This window comes from Drosophila arizonae, chromosome 5 (genome assembly GCF_054131065.1).
Source record: "Drosophila arizonae isolate 15081-1271.41 chromosome 5, UAZ_ARI_1.0, whole genome shotgun sequence".
Taxonomy (NCBI): domain Eukaryota; kingdom Metazoa; phylum Arthropoda; class Insecta; order Diptera; family Drosophilidae; genus Drosophila; species Drosophila arizonae.
Window position 1 is genome coordinate 4,450,726 of NC_142925.1, and position 16,366 is coordinate 4,467,091.

Consider the following 16,366-nt stretch of genomic DNA (forward strand, 5'->3'; position numbering starts at 1 on the left):
ATGTGTGAATCACAGCTGGAGATGAGTGTGTCAGAGTGTGTGTGTGTGTGTGGGATAACATCATAATGGAAACAACAGCACAGGATGCGACAGGACAGCAAACAGACACTGAGCTCCAAAGACTCGACGCGACGGCCACTCAATTGATGTTCCGGCTTTAAAATTCATGAATTTCTATGCGCACAGGACCGCAGAGCAACGTTTTTGGTCTACCTTACAGGTGGGCAGGTCAAGAGACGCCAAGGGGAGCCAAGGGAGCGCACAGCAGGACCTACATCAGGCTGGACCACCTGCCTGTGTTTATATTCAATTTATGGACGCACAGTGCGTGCTGTATATGAGCTGCTAGTAACTGAGACACACACACGCACTGTGGCGCCACCTGTTGGCAGTTTTCATGGACTACAGTATTGTGGAAAATTTATGCAATTGCATTTATTATTTTTAATAAACACAGTTTGCTGCTCAGAATGCAAATTTATTTTATTTAATAGACGACCAAAAATTAAAATGGAAACGACAGTGAGTGCTAGACGAACAGATGCCCTGTAAACTACAGATAATTGCTTATGTATGTGGGTAAAGCTAATATCAGCTGGTGTAAGACAATGGAATAGAATGTTTAACGTATAGAAAAGTGGATATAATAGCTCTATCCACCACTGAGCTAAAGGAATGCTGAATGTAAAGATACCCTATAGTTGGAATACAAGTTATACAGCAGACACCCTTTTATTTATCCCTAGAACTTATAATTCTATCAAGGCAAGGAACATAATACAGTCGAATCTCGATCATTTTTACCTCGCTAAATAGAAAATCGTGAAAAATCCAAAAAAAAGAAAGAAAATCGTTCTCAATAATCCTCGATAATTTGAATTTCTGTGAAAATCGAAAAAAAAAGTATCCCCTTGCCTTTTCGTATTATCGGTACTCTACTGTATTTGTCTAAGAATTACCGTTTAATGAACATATGATACGCAAGTTTTGTCTACATTAAACCCAAGCTAAAAACTTATCAAGTTCTAAGTTCTTAATCTTAATATAGTAAAAACAACGCTCTTTATATATATAGTATATTATAAATCACTACCAATATACCCTCTTCCCCCACACTTTTCGTAGGGCAACAAAGAGATAATGTTGCGCATCAATAATAATATAAAATATATGTCGAAATGAATGCATTCTGTGGAAATTGGTTTGACTATTTATAAAATGTGGGCTACTACAGTGAAGGAGGCGTGGTCTACACTGCTGTCCACGCCATCTCTCTCTTCCTCTTTTTTTTTTTTTTTTTTTTTTTTGCTTTGCTGTTTCTGTATTTGGCCTTGCCACGGTTGGGCAAACAGTGCGTATGATTAATTGGCGCATTCGCTTGTAATTTACGGTCCAGCCGACGCGACTCCTCGCCTTTGCCCGTTGCTGATATGAAAGCTTGTTGAAATGTTTACTGTTTGTATGTCCATGCCACAAACATATAAACAGAGATATACGCTATCTGTGTGCATGCGTGTGCGTGTGTGTGTGTGTGTGTGTACTCATATTTAAGCATAAATACGCCCACATGAATAGCCTGCAAAATTGTAAACTGGAATCATTTGATGCGAGTCCTGTATAAGCGTAGCAAGCGAGCAAGCAAACACAGTTGCCTTTAATTGAGAGCCCTGCAAACATACATACATAATGTATGTATGTACATATTTATCTATAAATATATGCACAAATGCTCTTAAATATTAACCATACATGTCTGCAATTCAAAGAAATTGTTGAAACTTTTCAACTTTATATTTTTTATTTATTTTTTTTTTTTGCATATATGCAAAAATATCAACAAACTTTTCAAATATTTGTTTTAGCAGCAAAAACCAATAGCAAGAAAAAAATATTTTTACAAATTGCTGGCCCAAATTTCCAAGGAATTTCGATATTTACATTATTTGTATTTTATAAACAAAAGCCTGGCTTTCTAATGTTTTTTCTCAGCTTCTACATGTAAATATGCACATTTCCGGTCAATAGCTGTTTGCCAAATAAATGTGCCGCAAATGGAATTAATAATTCATAATATTTTAATTTCATTTCATTTTAAGAAATGCCATTTTGCGTTCAATAGATTTCATTTGAATGGGAACAAAAAATGACAGAAGGAATTCAATAAATCAATTTTATAGACTAAGCAGAAGGGGTGAGGCAATGGTAGAATTTCAGGGAATAAATGGTATAGTATTTTTATGGACAGGCTTTCGTTTATCAGAAATCTTAGCTTGAAATGTCAACAAAAATCTACTCAAATATTTTCTAGCACTTGCACTCTATATGCTTGACTTCTTTCTGCTCTAATAATATAGTCTTAATGCTTATACCTCTAATCCTGTTTAATCTGCAACAATCTGCTTTTAGCCTTTGTTTATAGATTCAGCTGACTTCAAACGGCAAACTCTAGTAATGCAACAGAAAAACTTTAAAATGCTTTTGCGCTAGTTGAACAAGGCGCTTAGCCGCAGATTAGTTGCAAGTCTAAGTGGTGAGAGGGAGAGGGAGAGTGAAGGGGAGCGAGGTTGGCTGAGTGCTAGCGATAGTCAGCGGTAATACTGGTATAGAGCAGCATATGCTTTGGCCAACTTTTCATTAGTTAAATGCAGAATTATTTATGCATTTTACTTAACTTGCAAATGGACAGGGGTGGACCCCCCTTTGGAGCGACGCCTCTGTGAGCTAGCGCATAGCACCTGTGCTGCCGTGTCTTAATCATATTTTTACAATTTTCGCTCAGAGCATGTTGTTGTTGTTGTTGCTGTTAAAATGCAGCTTGCCAAATGACATGCATATAAAATGTACAAAAATATTACATTACACACACACACACAGCTGCACTGGGAAGGGCGGCATATGTAAATGGGGCGTGTCACAAGGCATGCGCGTATTACTTGTAATGAATAAATAAACATTGAAAGCACACACACACACACACACACAGACACACACACAAAAGTCGCTAGTGCTGCCATGTGACAACAAACACACAGATGCACACACACACACACCTATACACACACATGTAGTGTTGCTGTGTGTGACAGCTTTGCTCGTAGCATTCGCAGTTTGTTATCAGCGCGAATAGTTGACATTTTTCATTTGCATCAATATCAATTCCATTCGCATATTTCATGCACGATAGATACCCTACGTGTGTGTGTGTGTTTCTTGGTTATAGCCACGGTTATGGTTATTGTTATCGCATACTGTGGCGGCAAAAGCAAATTAAAGGCCAGAGTCGAGCGACAGGCCGCAGCATATACAATAACATTTACTGTTATTCTTCGAGTCGAGTGTGTAGATGTGCGCCTGTATGTGTGTGTGTGTGTAAGTCTGAGTGTGACATATTGACAGTAGCGAATTGTTTTTATGTCCTTGCCGAGGGCACTACACATATGCTAAGGCATATGCCCTGCACTTGATGTTAGGTATATGCTTATTATTTTATATGTCTACTCATAAGAAGAAGAAGAAGAGAGCAATAAGGTGAATTACAATTAGAGAAATTATCTCTGATTATATAGCTTACGCTCATTTCAAGAATAGTAAGTCTTTGCCATATAAAGAATACATATATAAAGTAGAGCTAGCATATAGAGAATATAGAGAATATGATTCTATTTTTAGATATTTACTGTAGAATCCTTCTATAACGACTCTGCTTATAGCGTCTGTACCGTTATGGCAATGAAGATTCTGGTCCCCAGACAATCTTTTGTGAGTAAACTTACATATATGGTTATAGCGTCTTCCAGTTATAACGACGCTTCGCGACGGTCCCTTAAGCGTCATTATAACTGGATTTTACTGTATGTATGTATATGAGATTGAGAGCTTCATTAGGTTCAACAAATACTAGAAACGATAATATTTTGGAGATATTATTATTATTATTTTTATTATTATTTTATTATTATTATTATTGTCATTATTATTTTATTACTATTATTTTTATTAATTATTATTTTTATTTTTATTTTTATTTTTATTATTATTATTAGATAATTAACATATATAGAAAACCGGCAGCTTCAATATTATTAAGACAACATTTTGCTATATTCTAAGAGCATAAAGAAACACCTAAATTACCTACATATATTATATCCTATCCCATATTGCATCCTGTCATAGTTGCTTTCATAACTATAAGCAGTCCCATAAGGGTATTCCATCTTATTCTTTAGCTTGTGCTCCATTTCATTTGTATCAAGTGCCAGCAGGATGCCCTTTTGCAGGACGTCTACAATGAATGAGGACAATTGTGCTTGACTCTTTCCCTGTCTCCCTCTCCCTCCCTCTCTCCCTTTCTTGACGCTGCACTCGGCTTGTTTATTATATTGACTTTTGCTGTTCTAGCTTAATGGCAGCTGTTGCTAGTGCTGGCCGTGTTGCAAGTGCTGCACGAAAATTTCATGGCTAGTGCATTACTCTAATCACTTGCCACTCAGCGCGGCCCAGCGCGACTCGCGGCTCAGATTCAGTTCAAATTTCAGTTGCATAAAAAGCCAATCTCTGAAATGGATATTCATTTCAATTCAGTTCGGTTCAGTTCAGTTTTTTGTTGCCTGCTTGCAGGCAGCAAGCACCTGCCAAAGGGCCAAAAGGTGGGCGCCCACAAGGGGGAGCAGCGCGCTGGCTGCCGGTTATGCAGTCAGCTTCATGCTATCAGCGCTTTATTGAATTAATCAATCAATTTGTGAACACAGCCAAGGGAATAAATTCCAATATAAATCAAATGCGAACGAATTCAATTGCTGCTGAGGCTCAGGCGGAGCCTAGACTGTACCTTGGATAAATAAATAGATATATGTGTGTGTGTGTAGATACAGTTATGCTTGCTTGGATAAATAAATATATATGCAGTTACAGTGATGCTTGCCTAAATTGAATCATCGTCATCGCAGGCACATCGACTTTAAGCAAATGAAGAAAACTATGAAAAGGCATTTGCAATATGCTGAGAGCCTTACACGGGATGAAGGCAATTGAAAGACGGGAAATTAACTCGATTTGTATATTTTTAGAACTCAGCAAGAGTATGGCATAAATATAAGTTAAATAAGAACTTTAAGGATATGAGTTAATTTAAGTAGAAGTAGATGAATATTTAGACAAACTACGTATAGGTATTAATATGAGAATTATATGAAACGTATTTAGTAATATATAGGGGTATAAAATAAAATAAAAATAAGTATAGGTATTAATAAGAGAATTATAAGACGTGTATATAGAGATATATAAAGGTTAAAAATAAAACAAAATAAAAATAATAATATTAATATGAGAATTATAAGAAACGTATAAAGGAATACACATATACAAAATGGCAATTAATTGATTTTTCAAAAACTCCAAGCCTAAGGCCCAGCTTTCCATTTCTGAATAGATTCTTCGTCTCTTCGCTCTTCGATAAACTCAGCAGAACAAACGACAATTTTATTTACTGTTTTCTTTTTTTTTTTTTTAACACTTCAACTTAAATAATTTAATCAAAACGTCAATATCTGCTCATATTTGACGAATATAAAAATTTTTATCTTGCGCAAGTTTTGTATATGAAATGTGCGTTAAGTTAAAATTTTAGTCAAGATCTGTCGAGCGAAGAGCTGATATGAAGCATATGCTGAAAGACAATCAAAGACTAAATTTCAATAAAAATTCAGCAGCTTGTGCCTTTTACTGAAGTGCCACTGTAGAAGAAGAGCTAATAGAATAACAATGTCAATATCTATTTCGCTGTGATGTGTAATTGCTTGATGCGAGCGGGCAGTTAAAGAGCTTTTGATTGATAACTGGTGGCGCCACGTGTGGCACATTAAGCGTCTGCCAATTTAACAATTTGTAAATAATTAATTTTCAATTATGCAACTGCAATACAGCACAACAACAGCAACAAACACGAAAGAAAAAAAATCACCCGTTGTAAGCGAAAGCTGCAAAAACAGTGAAATCCATTAACACGCACATGCGAAGGTTGTTGAGGCAGGCAAATGGAAAGCAGCTGCTGAAATTGCCTCAACTCCAACAGAAAGCGCGTGTGTGTGTGCAAGTTTGTGTGTTTGAGCGTGTGTGTGTGTGTGTGTACTGTTGTTGTTTATGCTGCCATAATTATACGCACTCTGCGCTGCGGGCCAATAGGCAGCTACAAGACAAACACAAAGCACGAGCTACAAATGCGGACAGACCTTCTCTCTCTCTCTCTCTCTCTCTAACTCTATACCTATCTCTTTCTCAACTCTATACGCTTTGACCTTTGAACTGCTGCAACTGAGATTGTCAAAAAAAATATTGAAATGGCAAATACATACATATATTATACATGTATTTATATTTAGCCACATATATGTATAAAAGTATCTGAATCTGAGCTCTGTATCTGTATCTGTATCTGAGTTTTGTCCCTCGGCCTAACAAAAGCTGGTCAATACTTCAGCTTTGCGCAAAGTGAAATGCTAAAATTGTTTTCTCTACATGTGTGTGTCTGTTTGGGCGTGTGTGTGTGTGTGTTGGTGTTTTGGTATGTGTTTACGTCCTGCTTGGTTTCTCTTGTTTATTTAGTCGTCGAGGCCCAGTTTGTTTTGCTGTTTACATTGCGGAGCACGCAGCATAGAATGCGGGGCAACGCACATTTAGCTTAACTGAAAATGAAAATGAAAACTGTGAAATGCAAAATTAAAGCATAACACACACACGCACACACTTGCACTCACACACACTGTTTTTTTTTTTTTTTCGGCCCTGGCAAATTTGTTGGTCATGGTTCAAGCGAGCTATTCGAGCGCATTTGTATCTGTATCCGCATCCGTAGCACGAGTATCTTTCATGTCTGCCAGCCAACGCGCACGCTGACATTTTTCTTCTTCTTCTTTGCTTTTTGTTTTACCAAAGAAAAAATGACACAAAATTTTCACAATTTCACATTCCCAGCTGGGCCCGCATATATCGAAAGGGGCAGCAAAAACTAAAAGTAAAAGAAATACTTTTGCCATATGTGAGCCCGGTTATAAAGTTTTACATTGCAGTCAGGCAATTGTTGCTGCCGTAGATAAAACATATACTTATTGGATATATGCATATATGCATGTATATATGTATAGATTTACATATGTATGTAAAAACTTCAGCAAAAGACGAATTGGCAACTGCGACAAGTTTTCAGCTGTATTGCAATCGTGGCTCTAGGCCACCTGTTAACATGCACTTTGCTCTGCTTGGCATAGATATATTGCGAGTTCCAAAACTTTCCTATAACAAAATAGTGTAGAGTTTTTTCGATTTACACAGAAATTCAAATTATTGAGAACGATTTTCGCTCTTTTTTCGATTTAACAATTTTCGATTTAGCGGGATAAAAATTTATTGAGACTCGACTGTATATATAATCTATATCATAACTGACTGATACTTTTTATGTATATAGGTATACTCAAATGGTTCTCTCTCTCTCTCTCTCTCTCTCTCTCTCTATCTCTCTCTCTCTCTCTCTCTTATTCTCTCTCATTATTATTTTTTATTTCCACTGGAACTTTACGAACAAATTTCTTATAGGGTACAGAAGCTCTCTTAGCATAGCTTATTATTCACAGCAAAATAAATACTGAAATCAGATACAAATATTTCGAATATTTCAAATAGCTTTCCACACACTTTCAACACAAATACTGCAAATCACAAATCCTGGAATTTAGCATTCTAAAAAATATACCAAGTGCAGCTCTTGCCTTATCAGAATCAACTCTTTCTTCTGACCGATGCTCTCCAATTTTTTTCACCCAATCACAAATCAGATGTGCGCATAGTAATTTTGTTGTTTTATGTTTTTTTTTTTTTTTTTCTCATTTTGTTGCAAACTGTATTTTCGGGTTCTCTTTATTCTGCGGGCGAGGCCCTTGCTCAGAACTTTTAAATCAAAATGCCTGCAGGCCAACACTTTTCTGTTTCTTTTTCTTTATCACATTTTTTTATTGTATGCCCACGTCTAAAGTAAACATACAGCCAGCAGTAGGCGTGGCCGTTTAGCTTGAAAACTTACGCAGAAAATTGAAAAATAAAAGGCTGGCCAGCTGACTGGCTGGCTGGGTTACAATTCCGAGAACCTTTACGGCTGTTTACATTAAAAGCTTTTTAATTTGTATTCCAATTTCAATATTTGCCCGAGCACAACAATAAAAATAATGTAGCTAAAGAAATACGTATAAAAAAAGGGCTAGCATGCGGGTGGCTTAGCTGGCATGGCGTGAGGGCGTGACGGGGATGAGGGCGGGCTTGAAAAGGCTCTGGTAGAATTTTGTTGCATAAATATGCAAATGACATTAGGCCATGTAGCGTGACTTCTGGCACGTTTTTGGCCACTGCCAAAAGTCTCAAAACGTAGCGAAATTCTAGCTGCGGGATTTGCAGTCAGGTGTGCGTGTGTGTGTGTGGGTGTGTGTGTTTGTGTTTGCCTCAACATATTAGAAACTCACCTAGCTAAGCCCAACACTTGTTAAGCTCTGCTCAAATAAAGTTATTCACAGACCCATGCGGCGTATACGTAATTTGCACAGCATGACGCGCGCGCGCACACTGCGACTGCTGCTGCTGGTGCGCTGCCACATGCCACAAAGTGGCTGTGTAATGTGACGCAATGCATCAACAGCTGCAGCAAATGAATTGTCAGCCAGCAGATGAGCCGCCCATCAGATTAGATGAGCTGTCGACAACAGCAGCAGGAGCACGTCGGCCACAAATCGTTATCTCGCCGCCAAATAGATAGAGGCCAAAAGGATCAATGCAATGATGACAGCGAGCTCACTTTGAGTCCTTAGCCATTGACGAGTGACCAGAGCAGACCAGGCAGATGTCAGCTAAGCGAACGTGATGTCAGCTCCCTGTTGCCATTTTTAGCCCTGAGCAGGAAACAGGAAGCTTGTGAGTATATGACTGAGCGACTCACTGACTAACTGACTGACGGACAGATGAACGAACGGACGCAGTTGTACATCCCGTTTTTAAGAGTTTGGCATAATAAAAAAAAAGAAAACATGTAAATGCACTCCAATTGCTAGCGCCTGACTAGAAGATACCCTGACCCGAACAAAAACTGATCTTGTAAGCCTAGGCTCATCTATGTGCAATGGGTTTGGATGGACTCAGTCTCTTATGTAGCTCTTCAACTCAGCCCTAAGGCTTTGTGGTAAAATGAAAAGAAAACATGTAAATTTTATCCAAATGGTATTGTCTGCCTAGAAAATACCCTGACCCTGACTGAGATTTACTCTTAGAAGACTGAAATAGGCATAGCTTGACCGCCTCAGCTCTACAGCATAAAGCCCTCTGGCTGTATAGTCGATTATGCCACAAGAAAATATATTCAGACCATTTTAAAGGCCAATTGATAGCGTTGGGCGTGGCTGCTGCTGCTGCTGTTGGCAGTGCTGCTTTGATTTATGCATATTAAAAATTGTCTTATTGGCCTTTTTTTTTTTTTTGCTGTTGTTTTGGCTCCTTTTTGGAAAAAAATGTTGTGCATAAGTTTTTTCGCTTTGTTGTTTCGTACGAGACGCACAAGACAGACAAGGATGTCCGATTACAGAGAGCAAATACGAGATCTGCTACGCAACACAAAAGGCAGGCAGCGGCGGCAACAGAAATAGAAGGCAGCTCAAGCGAAACTTTCTTTTTGAAGGCTCGAGTGCTCGTATTTGCTCAACTCTTATTCAGTTAAACAGTTGTAAGAGGGGTAGGGCTAAAGCTCAAATGGAAATGTGAGTCGTAAGTTTTCTGACTTTCAAGAGTTTCCAAAAACTTCCATTGTCTTCGTCGTGTTGCCGCTGTCGATGCTGCCACTGCTGTTGCTGCTGTTTGAGTTAAATTGCTTTGGCGTTTCAAATGCTGCACGCACAAATAGACAGAAGCGTGTCGTAAGCTGCTTTGTCAATGTCAGTATAACTAAGTGCGCTTGCATAGTTCTTCAACTATGTCTTCCAGTTAATTAAAAACAAGTTTAACGATATGTGAGATATTTGTGTGACAGCAAAAGTTTTAAAGAAAGAATTGCTGGCATTGCTGGCAACCTTTGACCAGTCACTCGAATAACCAAGCGCTAAACTTAAGCTGAGTGCTGTTGGTTTCCGTATGTGAGAACTATATATAGACAGGTGTCATAGGAATGCTTTCATACATATTTATAGATGCTCGACTGAATATCTAAAGTTTCTACTGGCTGAGAAGGAGAGGAATGTGATTAATATATGCTTAAATTTCTTAACTTAGAAATAAGAAGTTTTCATTTGATTTCGACGCATATTTAATATTCATATATTATTATTAATTTTTTTTTTTTTTTAAATTTTATTTGTAAGTTTTCACAAAATTTGCTCAATTTATATGCTGAAAAAGTTTACCTATGTAAACATTGCCAATAATTAACATAACAGAGTACGCACTGCTGTAAATAGCCTAATATAATAGAGCTGCCATCATAACATAATAGAATTCTGTTAATATACTCAGCTTACATGAGCCAACAACTGCTAAATGAAGCACTGCTGTTATTACTCCCTTATCTTAACAGCAGCTACTTGACTGTTAACTTAACAGCCGTTAAGCTACTCAGTTGCTGCGTAAAAAAAAAAAAAAAAAAAAACAAAAACAATTAGCTATTCTGCACACAATTGTGTTGACTTTTGCCCACTGCGAATGGCCTCTCTGGTCAACGTCAACGTCAACGTCAACGTTAGCGTCAACATCAGCGCTCGCGTCAGCGTCAGCGTCAACGTCAATGCGACCGTCAACTTCAGCTGACTGAAGACAGCTGCAAAGAATGGCTGGACAAAGCGCATGTTGCGTCTCACCAGACAAAGGCTTAATTGCACGCACACACACACATACACACACGCGCATACACATGAATACATGGAGATACACCCAACTAAGCAGCTATTAAGCGCGATGCATTGCAATTTGCGGACGACAGTCGCCTTGAGTAGCGCACAAAAGTAGGCAACACTTTTTTCGCTATGCAAATTGCTTGGCGCAGGCGGAAGTCAGCCAAGGCAAAGAAGGAGATGAGTGCGGCTGATGATGCTGATGAAAAGCGCTCTGGTCGAAAAACTAGTCGACAAAAGAGCTGCGCGCAACAAAGAATGAAAGAGTGAGATACAGAGAGAGGGACAGAGGCGAGCGCGAGTGCGAGTGCGAGTGAGAGGGAGAACGAAGTGGGCCATGGGCAACAGTTTTGATTTGCATAAACAAAGGTTCAAGTGTAGCGAAAGTGGGCACAGTATAGGGCCAAACTGATTGAAGATGATGTTGCCACAGCGCTCAACCGGGCAGCCAATCCAGATATATATACAAGTGCGGGAGGGAAGAGAGTGCGAGGTGCAGCTGCAGCTGCAAGCACATCAAGGCCGAACATGATACCTGGGCATTCAACAAAAACAAAAAAACAAAAATGAAATATTGTAGGAAAAGGATTGCGAGTGTGGGTTGGAAATGTTGCACACTCGATTTCCTGCGCGCATGTCGCGCAAATGTTTGTCGACAATGCAACAACAACAGCAACAACAACAATAGCAACAACAACAGCAAGGCAAAGTAAAGAAAAGTTGATTGTTTTCCAGTGGCAGCAGCTGATGTTCTTGCTGCCGTTGTTGGTTGTTGTTATTGTTGTTGTTGTTGTTTAGCATACTTTCCCAAGCAGCTGCGAGCTGAAAAAAAGGAGAAAAGGAATAATCTGTGCGAACCCTAACAAAAGTGTCCTTTCGCTGCATTCTTATTATGCGAGCAATCGCAGTTTCTGGTTTCTGGTTTCTGTTTTTTGGTTTTCGTTTTCGTTTTCGTTTGTTTTTGTTATTGTTTTTGTTTTCGTTGCGGATATGAAATCAGCTGACGTCATCATTATCCTGCCATATAGCCGCAAAGCCAGCCGCAAACATGGCCCAGCTATTTTTAGTACACACACACAAATACACACACAGAGGCAACCAAACAATGGCCGCATATAATAAAGACTGTGGCAAACAACAACTGAAAACGAAATGAAGGAAAATAAAGTATAGAAATATGTTGCTTCGGGTTGCGTTTCGGTCAAGGAAATGCTCGAGTCCTGGGCTGCTGCTGCTGCTGCTGCTGCACTCTGCAGGACATTGTGCCAGTTTACTAACTGTCGCAGACGTCATTTTAATCACATTGCTCTATAAACTAGTTGCAACTGTGTTTGTGTGTGTGTGTGTGTCTGTTTTTTTTTTTTTTTAGCATTCACCCATCTGCTGCCTTTTCCTATTCTGCATTCCCCTCTATTTATTTTCTTTTTTTTGCTCAATTATTGTAAAATTCGCAGTTTTCTTTTATTTCCAATGTTTTCACACACAGACACACACACACACACACACACACACAGCTGCTCACAGCATTTGCATTTGGCGGCCCACTTGACGGATTCGCACTTGAAAAAAAAAAAAAAAACTCAGCCATAATACGCGTTTTAGAGAACGCAACGAGCGAGCTTCAGCTGCGGCACCGCATATTTGACAAATCTGCTTCTTTTCATTTTTGTTGTTGTTGTTGTTGTTGCGATCTGTGCTAGAGATGGGCGCTTTTTATGCAATGTGAGACGATGCTGGAAATGTTGGAAAATGAAAGAGGACGTGATAAGAGCTGTTCTGCTTGGTCAGCTCAGTTATATTACAGGTATTTAGGTATGCTTCATTTAAAATCTAGGCAAATATAATCTAAATTGAATCGTGTTCTTGGCGTCTTTAAGCGAGTTTAGGTAGTTCAGCTCAAGTTGAAATGTGATATGCTAAGGTATAATGTGATAAGGTGTAATATGCTTAATCCATTTAAGTTCTCAGTATTGACCTTCAATCTCAACAGAACTCTTAGAATTTTCTTTTCTTAGGTATTACATTGTGTCTAGGTATCATTTTCTGTTTTAAAAAATTATTTTAAATAAATTTAGCTTAAAATAATAATCCTATAAGATTAGTCTTTTGTCTTTAGAATTTTTCGCTTCAATTACAGCTTTGAAAGCTATAACATTTTAAGTTCTTCAAAAACATGTTAAATAAATTCATCTTAAAATAATAATCATATAAGACCAGTCCTTTCTCTTCAGCTTGTTTTCGCTTCAAGTACAGCTTCGTGAGGTAGATCATTTGCAGTTCCTCAAAACCGTGTAAAGCTATGTTAGATATAAATCAGCTAGTTAGGTTCTATTTCAGTTTAGCAACTTCTCATTCCCGCCAAGTAACATTTACCACGAGCTTAACCCCATAAAGTAACGCCAGCTCAGCACACAGTCCTCCTTCCATGTTATACAACTATTGTATTAGAAGCGTATTAGTTCACTCTGGAGTCGTGTAAGTTCAGCCTTAGACACTTTTAGCTGCTGTCAAGTCGTTAAGGATTGAATTAAAAAGTACTAAAATAAATTCTCGCACATCGTGTCACGCTGCCAAAGCACAACAAATGCTCAACGCTAAGCAGCCCACACACACACACACACAGCCACACATTCACACATGTGTGAACGTGTATGTGTGTGTTGGCTAAAAGCTTTCAAGCACACACTCATTGACAGGGCGGCCTGATGATGATGAACCAGCTCTGTGCTCAGCGCTGCTCTGCCTTGCTGCAGCAGGGAGCAGAGGCGTAGGGCTGGGGGATGCCGTTGCATTTTGAAATGTGCTCCCTTATGTTAATTAAGCTTCCACTTGCCAGCCCCAACTATTAACAAGAAAACCGCTGAGTGTGGCACTTCACTCAAGCCATAAGCCCAGCGAGCTTATCAAGCATATATTTACACATACACACACACACACACACATACATATAATGCATCAAAATTGCGTATACGAAGCGTGGGCTGGCGACTTGCATTTGACAACTTTTGCTCGGGCTGTTGCTGTTGTTGTTGCTGTTATTTTGCATAATCAGTTTTGTTAAATCTTCACTTAGCGCCTTATTATGGGTTTAGCTCTTGGGGGGGCGTGGCCTCTGCTAAGGACAGTCGCCCGTTGATATCAAGGCCGCCATTTGAGTCCATTGTGTACGCAGTTTTCATTCTTCTTCATTCTTTTTGCTTATTCAGCATTGTCTCTGTGTGTGTCTGTGTGTGTGTGTGAGTGGGTGTATTTGCGTGTGTAGCCACGCATAGATAAAGCGCATAAAAGATCAAAGGCCTCGCCATCATAAAGCATCAAATAACGCGCTTGCCAAGCACCAATCGAGGCATAAAAATCCCCAGTAAACAAGCGAAACCAAACCAAACGAAACGAAACGAAACTCGTGCCATTGTCCAGAGACACTTGACAAGCGATTAACACACAAATTTCTTCCACAGGCTTACGCACAGCCAGATTAATTTTCAAAATAGAAATGTGGAGCGCACTTCAACTGGTTTAAAGTCTTAGCTTTTCTCTCTCTCTCTCTCAGTCTTACACTTTATCCATTCAATTATATCTATTATATATCAATTGAATTTCTACAGAGATTTTGTAGAGTATACTTAATTGTTTAGCATAAGCATACTTAAATTTAATGCTCTTATTTAGGTAAATATCTTAAGCCAAGAAACTTGGATAACTTGAAACATTTGATCCAACAAACTGCATGAATTATGCATTAATAATATTTTAATTTTTTAATAATGTATTTTTTATATTTTATAATTTATATTTTATATTTTATATTTTATATCTTATATTTTATAATTTATATTTTATATTTTATATTTTATATTTTATATTTTATATTTTATATTTTATATCTTATATTTTATATTTTATATTTTTTATTTATATTTTATTTTTTATGTTTTATATTTTATATTTTATATCTTATATTTTATATTTTATATTTTTATTTTATATTTTATTTTTTATGTTTTATATTCTATATTTTATATTTTATATTTTATATTTTATATTTTATATTTTATATTTTATATTTATATTATATATCTTATATTTTATATTTTTATTTTATATTTTATTTTTATGTTTTATATTCTATATTTTATATTCTATATTTATATTTTTTAATTTATATTTCATTTTATACTTTGTATATTTTAAAATTTAATATTTAACAAAAGTATCGTGGTCAGGGCATTAACTAGTCGAACACTCCCTATTAATCCAGATTTCCATTCTAATTTGCTGTCTATTAGGCAAATAGCAACACAATTCAGTTATTCAATTGAATTAAATGGACTAAGATTCGAGCTAACAATTGACTAACTAAATGGAATACCCATTGGAACGTACGGGTCATGTCCCATAGTTTAGCATTAAATAGAGAGCAAGCAGAGGCCAAATGCTTTGGCCAATTATGACGCACATAACAAATTTAATATTAATAGATGGGAACCCAAAGTCGATTAGATCAATTAGTAATTATGCCATGCAGAGAGTGTATGTGAGAGTGTGTATGTGTGTGTATCGACAGCTGTGGCAATTTCAATTAATTAAAGTACATGCAAATCTGAACATGGTGTCTGCGGTGTGGTTAATGGACACCCGCTAATTACAATTAGCTGTTGATCAAATAGAAAATCTATGCAACAAATGAGCAAAGTTTTTATACCCGAATATATATTATATATAGCTAAGTGTACTTCACCATAATCTGGCCGATTGGCACAGTTATGGGAAAAATATGGTTATTGAAGTTATGCGGGCTGCGACAACGGCTCACTTAGGCGTACAGTTTTTGACAGCGGGCGGCAAACGGACGCCAATTGACAGCCAGGCAGGAGCACGAGCTCGAGCAGGAGCAGTGGAAGGAGTAACGGTAATGTGAGGCAATAGAAGGGTGTCGAACATGCCAGCATGCCACTCGAACGGAAAAGGAAACAGTCGTCGAGATTTCCTTGAACAGCATGGCAGGCAGGCAGCAGGCAGGCAGAAAGACAGTCAAGCAGGCAGGCAAAGAGGGTGGCCCAAGGCAAAGGCAACAACAGCCACCACTACTACTACTACAACAACAACGACAAGTGTGTTAAGGAATTCAATTAGGCAGATGAGATGGTCGGGCACGATGAGCAGATAAAAGTGTTGCCAGCTCAGTGCAAAAAAGCCAAAGTCAAAGACATTTCTGACACTTCACATATGAGATGGGCCATAAAGTGTCTTCGAATTGGGCCTAATCTGACTTGCAATTGGTCACACACACGCTAACACACCCGCACAACCACACACTCACGTTCACTCACTCACACACGTACTTAACGAATGGCCTGCTGATGTTGCTGATCCTTTTTGGCGATGGCATTCCTAAGTTGCTCTTGCCGTCGAGCTTGATGGCTTAATGGCAAAATCTCAATACGTCTTTG

At 38.1% G+C, this 16,366-nt stretch overlaps 2 protein-coding genes across 25 annotated transcripts in view; both read right to left on the reverse strand.

The window, feature by feature from the left end:
• Positions 1–16,366, reverse strand: part of LOC108616649 (uncharacterized) — a 106,773-nt gene that overhangs the window by 31,636 nt on the left and 58,771 nt on the right. The gene's annotated exons all lie outside the window — the stretch shown is intronic.
• Positions 1–16,366, reverse strand: part of LOC108616654 (uncharacterized) — a 63,599-nt gene that overhangs the window by 27,436 nt on the left and 19,797 nt on the right. Inside the window, exon 1 of one of the 7 annotated variants that reach the window (XM_089469848.1) lies at positions 8,514–14,988. The exons of the other annotated variants lie outside the window; for them this stretch is intronic. The gene's annotated coding sequence lies outside the window, so the exon portion shown is untranslated. Of the gene's footprint in view, positions 1–8,513; positions 14,989–16,366 lie in introns of those variants that run through there. 7 annotated transcript variants of the gene reach the window in all.